Source organism: Chlorocebus sabaeus, chromosome 20 (genome assembly GCF_047675955.1).
Source record: "Chlorocebus sabaeus isolate Y175 chromosome 20, mChlSab1.0.hap1, whole genome shotgun sequence".
In the NCBI taxonomy this organism is placed as follows: Eukaryota; Metazoa; Chordata; class Mammalia; order Primates; family Cercopithecidae; genus Chlorocebus; species Chlorocebus sabaeus.
In genome coordinates this window covers 135,114,559-135,120,640 of record NC_132923.1, presented here as the reverse complement: position 1 = coordinate 135,120,640, position 6,082 = coordinate 135,114,559, and positions in this window count along the sequence as shown.

The following is a 6,082-nucleotide window of genomic DNA, read 5'->3' as shown; positions in this document are numbered from 1 at the left end:
GTGCACCTGGCCAAGCTTTTTTTTTTTTTTGAGATAGGATCTGGCTTTGTTGCCCAGGCAGGACTGCAGTGCCGTGATCATGACTCACTGCAGTCTCAAATTCCCGAGTTTAAGCAATCCCTACCACATCAGCCTCCTCAGGAACTGGGACCATAGGCGTGAGCCACCACTTCCAGCCTGAGAGCCTAACTTTATTTATTTATTTTGAGACAGAGTCTCACTATGTTCCCCGGGCTGGAATGCAGTGGCATGATCTTGGCTCACTGCAACCTCTGCCTGCCGGGTTCAAGCAATTCTCCTGCCATAGTCACCCAAATAGCTGGGATTACAGGTGCCCGCCACCACACCCAGCTACCTTTTGTATTTTTAGTAGAGACGGTGTTTCACCATGTTGGACAGGCTGGTCTTGAACTCCTGACCTCAAGTGATCCACTGGCCTTGGCCTCCCAAAAGTGCTGTGATTACAGGCGTGAGCCACTGCCCCCGGCAGAGCCTAACTTTAATAAACATTTCTCTAGGTCCTTTTCCTCAAGTATTTCAATCCTTCAGTTAACTGTTTGTCACCATAAGCCATTGATACCCGGTCAAACTTAAATTTACATTTCCTAGGGTTACATTTCCGGCTCACTGTGTCTAGAGTTTTGGTTACCACAGAGCTGTTGTAATTTGTAAATCCAGTAATTTTAAAGCCCTTTGAATCTTTTCTTCCCCCTTAATCTTGGCTAGAACACCAAAGCGGTGAGCTTCATCTCAACACAAGCAGAAAAGTCAGTACATTTCACGGTAGGCAGAAAGAAACAGGCAAAAACTGAAAAAGCGGCCGGGCGCGGTGGCTCAAGCCTGTAATCCCAGCACTTTGGGAGGCCGAGACGGGCGGATCACGAGGTCAGGAGATCGATACCATCCTGACTAACACGGTGAAACCCCGTCTCTACTAAAAAATACAAAAAAAAAAACTAGCCGGGCGCGGTGGCGGGCGCCTGTAGTCCCAGCTACTCGGGAGGCTGAGGCAGGAGAATGGCGTAAACCCGGGAGGCGGAGCTTGCAGTGAGCTGAGATCCGGCCACTGCACTCCAGCCTGGGCGACAAAGCGAGACTCCGTCTCAAGGAAAAAAAAAAAAAAAAAGGAACTGAAAAAGCTCTACCTGCAAACTCTCGAGCTGCAACTTTTCTTGGAGAATAATACCACATGAGCTCCAAGTTCTCCTTCACGGGATTTGCCTGTCAGTTGTTTTATTTTGTTGTGTTGTGTTTTTTGAGCAGAGTCTCACTCTGTTGCCCAAGCTGGAGTGCAGTGGTGCGATTTCGGTTCACTGCAGCCTCCATGTCCCGGGTTCAAGTGATTTTCATGCCTCAGCCTCCCCAGTAGTTGGGACTACAGGTGTGTGCCACCACACCCAGCTAACTGTTGTGTTTTTAGTAGAGACGGGGTTTCACCATGTTGCCCAGGCTGGTCTCGATCTCCAGACCTCACGTGATTTGCCCACCTTTGCCTCCCAAAGTGCTAGGATTACAGGCATGAGCCACCGCGCCGGCAATGCCCATCAGTTTTGGGTTTTTTGTTTGTTTGTTTTGGTTTATTTTTATTTATTTATTTATTTATTTATTTAGAGATGGAGTCTCGCTCTGTCACTCAGGCTGGAGTGCAGTGGCCGTATCTCAGCTCACTGCAAGCTCCACCTCCCGGGTTCATGCCATTCTCCTGTCCCAGCCTCCCGAGTAGCTGGGACTACAGGCGCGCACCACCACGCCCAGCTAATTTTTTGTATTTTTAGTAGAGACAGGGTTTCACCGTGTTAGCCAGGATGGTCTCGATCTCCTGACCTCGTGATCCACCCATCTCGGCCTCCCAAAGTGCTGGGATTACAGGCTTGAGCCACTGCGCCCGGCCTGGTTTATTTTTTTGAGACGGAGTCTCGCTCCGTCGCCCAGGCTAGAGCACAGTGGTGTGATCTCAGCTCACCACAAGTTCTGCCTCCCAGGTTCACGCCATTCTCCTGCCTCAGCCTCCTGAGGAGCTGGGACTACAGGCGCCGCCACCACGCCTGGCTAATTTTTTGTATTTTTAGTAGAGACGGGGTTTCATGGATTAGCCAGGATGGTCTCGATCTCCTGACGTTGTGATCTACCCACCTCGGCCTCCCAAAGTGCTGAGATTACAGGCGCGAGCCACCGTGCCCAGCCAATTTTTTTTTTTTTTTTTTTTTGAGACAGAGTCTTGCTTTGTTGCCCAGGCTGGAGTGCAGTGGTGCGATCTTGGCTCACTGCTGCAAGCTCTGCCTCAGGGGTTCAAGCAATTCTCCTGCCTCAGCCTCCTGACTAGTTGCAATTACAGGCGCCCGCCACCACGCCCGGCTAATTTTTGTATTTTTAGCAGAGATGGGGTTTCACCATGTTGGCCAGCATGGTCTCAAACTGCTGACCTCGTGATCTGCCCACCTCGGCCTCCCAAGGTGGGATTACAGGCGTGAGCCACCGCGCCTGGCCACCCATCAGTTTTAAAATGTGCCCAAGTTAGAGCAGAACAGAAGCTGAGAAAAATTAAAAAGAAAGATAGATAAAGACAGTTTGCCCAAGTTAGGCCATAATATAGCCTGCTGGAGACCCAAAAAACCTGCTGTGATTTAATGTTTGAGAATCCCATTTTATTTCTTCTTATTTTCTGGAGAGCGAGAAGATTCCGTAGATCCTATCAGGAAGTGTCAAGCACATGAACCACTGTTTCAGATGGTGGCCACAGACCCAGCAACTTTCGGGGTTGTTTTGTTTTGTTTTGAGACAGGATCTCACTCTGTGGTCCAGGCTGGAGTGCAGCGGCGCAATCTTGGCTCACTGCAACCTCTGCCTCGTGAGTTCAAGCGATTCTCCTGCCTCAGCCTCCTCAGTAGCTGGGAGTACACGTGCCCACCACCTGTAATCTGTTGTATTTTTAGTAGAGACGGGGTTTCACTGTGTTAGCCAGGATGGTCTCAATCTCCTGACCTTGTGATCCGTCCGCCTCGGCCTCCCAAAGTGCTGGGATTACAGGCGTGAGTCACCATGCCTAGCCCAAGATAAAGGTTTTTAAAGGAAAGATGAGAAGGATTACTTGTTTTGAAATAATTATCTCTGGCCACAAAGATCAATAACAAGAATGACAACTATCTGAGGATGGACAGGGGGTCCTGGGCAGATGCCTTCACAGAAGTGTTGTTTTGTGTGTACAAGGTTGCCATGGACTTTGTGCAAGTATGTGGTCTTTGGAATCCTTTGCGATAGTTTTCAGGCATGCGGGCCTGAGACCCCCTTTCAATAGCCTTCCTTAGCTCTGTTTATCAGGGTAGCCTTCTGTTTTGCTTTGCTTCTCTTCTTCCCTCCCCTTCCCCTCTTTTTCAACCACAGCCTTCCTTAGCTCTGTTTATCAGGGTAGCCTCCTGTTCTGCTTTGCTTCTCTTCTTCCCTCTCTTCCCCTCTTTTTCAACCACAGTGACTCTTTGATTCTGAACCAGAACTAGGTGAGCTGAGAATGAAGACATGAAGGATGGCGGCTATGAAAAAGTGCTCTGTGCACCAAGCTGGAGATCCCAGTGCAGGGCAAGAATTATCCCTGGAGCAGGCCGGGCGCGGTGGCTCACGCCTGTGATCCCAACACTTTGGGAGGCCGAGGCGGGTGGATCACCTGAGGTCAGGAGTTCGAGACCAGCCTGACCATCATGGTGAAACCTGGTGTCTACTAAAAATACCAAAATTAGCTAGGCATGGTGGCAGCTGCCTGTAATCCGAACTACTCGGGAGACTGAGGCAGGAGAATCACTTGAACCCAGGAGGCAGAGGTTGCAGTGAGTGGAGATCATGACGTTGCATTCCAGCCTGGGTGACAGAGGGAGACTCTGTCCTCCTCCCGAAAAAAAGAGTTTTGAGAACTGTGCCATCCGACAAAGTGTGCACCAAACATAAGAGGTTATTTGTTTAAACTTAAGTTTAACGGCCGGGCGCGGTGGCTCATCCCAGCACTTTGGGAGGCTGAGGCCGGCGGATCACGAGGTCAGGAGATCGAGACCATCCTGGCTAACACGGTGAAACCCCGTCTCTACTAAAAATACAAAAAATTAGCCGGGCGTGGTGGTGGGTGCCTGTAGTCCCAGCTACTCGGGAGGCTGAGGCAGGAGAATGGTGTGAACCCGGGAGGCGGAGCTTGCAGTGAGCCGAGATCGCGCCACTGCACTCCAGCCTGGGTGACAGAGCGAGACTCTGTCTCAAAAAAAAAAAAAAAAGTTTAACTAAAATATAGAACAGAGGTCCTCAGTCACAGTAGCTGCATTTAAAGTGTCCCGTGTGGGGGCCCTAATTAGTGAAAAGGAGTTGGGCTGGAGGGAGTAGGGGAAAGCAGAGACAGAAAGGACATGGGCTGTAGGTCTGCCTTTCCGTATGGCCCTCCTAAACAAGTAATGCATGTCACTCACAAACTTCCTGCTTGCCATCAAAATCCTCAAATTACCAAATACCCTGGCTGACAGGAGAACGCAGGTAAAGCTCCCTTCTGCCTTGGCGTTGGCTGTCAGCCCAGGAGTCACCCTACAAAATGCCCGGCAAGCCTTTGTCTCCATGCCGTTGGCCTCTCTTGCTGGCCACCCATTGCCTCCTTGCAACGTATTTTCTTACTTTCGCTAACATATCTGCCTTTCTCTACCTACAGCTGTCTTGGTAAATTCTTTTTTTTTTTTTTTTTTTTGAGATGGAGTCTCACTTGGTCACTCGGGCTGGAGTGCAGTGGTGTGATCTCAGCTCACTGCAACCTCCACCTCCCAGGTTCAAGCAATTCTCCTGCCTCAGCCTCCCAAGTAGCTGGGACTACAGGCGCCCACCACCACACCCAGCTAATTTGTTTATTTTTAGTAGAGACGGGGTTTCACCATGTTGGCCAGGCTTGTCTTGATCTCCTGACCTCGTGATCTGCCCGCCTTGGCCTCCCAAAGTGCAGGGATTACAGGCGTGAGCCACTGCACCTGGTTGATGGTAAATTCTTTTACCCCCGTGCCGCTGGCCCAAGCAGTTGTTGCTGTCCCGAGACACGGTGTCCACAGCAACTCGCAGCTGCCCCGAGACACGGTGTCCACAGCGACTCATAGCTCCTGTGTCCTTCCACAGGGTATGATGAGGTCCTGGCCCATTAACTATGAATGTGACCTTATTTGGAAATAGGGATCTTTGCAGGCGTAATCAAATGAAATGAGGTCGTGTTGAATTACCGTGGGCCCTCCTGCCATCAATGGTGCTGTGCTATAGGGAAACATGCATTGCTCTTCCTCCCTGTTTCATGACACACAGCTCCTAAAATGCTTGGATGAGCCAGGGGTGGTGGCGGGCACCTGTAGTCCCAGCTACTCAGGAGGCTGAGGCAGGAGAATGGCGTGAACCTGGGAGGCAGAGCTTGCAGTGAGCTGAGATGGTGCCACTGCACTCCAGCCTGGGCGACAGAGCAAGACTCCGTCTCAACAAAAAACAGAACTCCTTGGTGTGGGAAACCCCACGCTCCTGGGACACAGCAGTGTGGACTGTTGAGTGAGAGAAGAGGAAAGTAGCACTTTGTTTTTCCCAATATTACAGGTATCTTTATAAAAGAAAGGGAGAGATCTGGACACAGAGACAGTGGAGACAGGCAGAGAGATCACCCTGTGAGGAGGGAGGCAGAGACTGGGCTGATGCATCTACAACCCAAGGATCACCGAGAGAAGCTGGCCAGGCGCGGTGGCTCACACCTGTAATCCCAGCACTTTGGGAGGCCGAGGCAGGTGGATCACGAGTTCAGGAGATCAAGACCAGCCTGGCCAACATGATGAAACCCTGTCTCTACTAAAATACAAAAACTCAGCTGGGTGTGGTGGCGCGGGCCTGTAGTCCCAGCTACTCAGGAGGCTGAGGCAGGAGAATCACTGGAAACCGAGAGGTGGAGCTTGCAGTGAGCCAAGATGGCACCACTGCACTCCAGCCTGGCAACAGAGCCAGACTCCATCTCAATTAAAAAAAAAAGAAACAAACAAACAAAAACCCCCAATGTGGCCAAGGATGGTGGCCAATGAGAAGGAAGGGAATGGGCCAGATA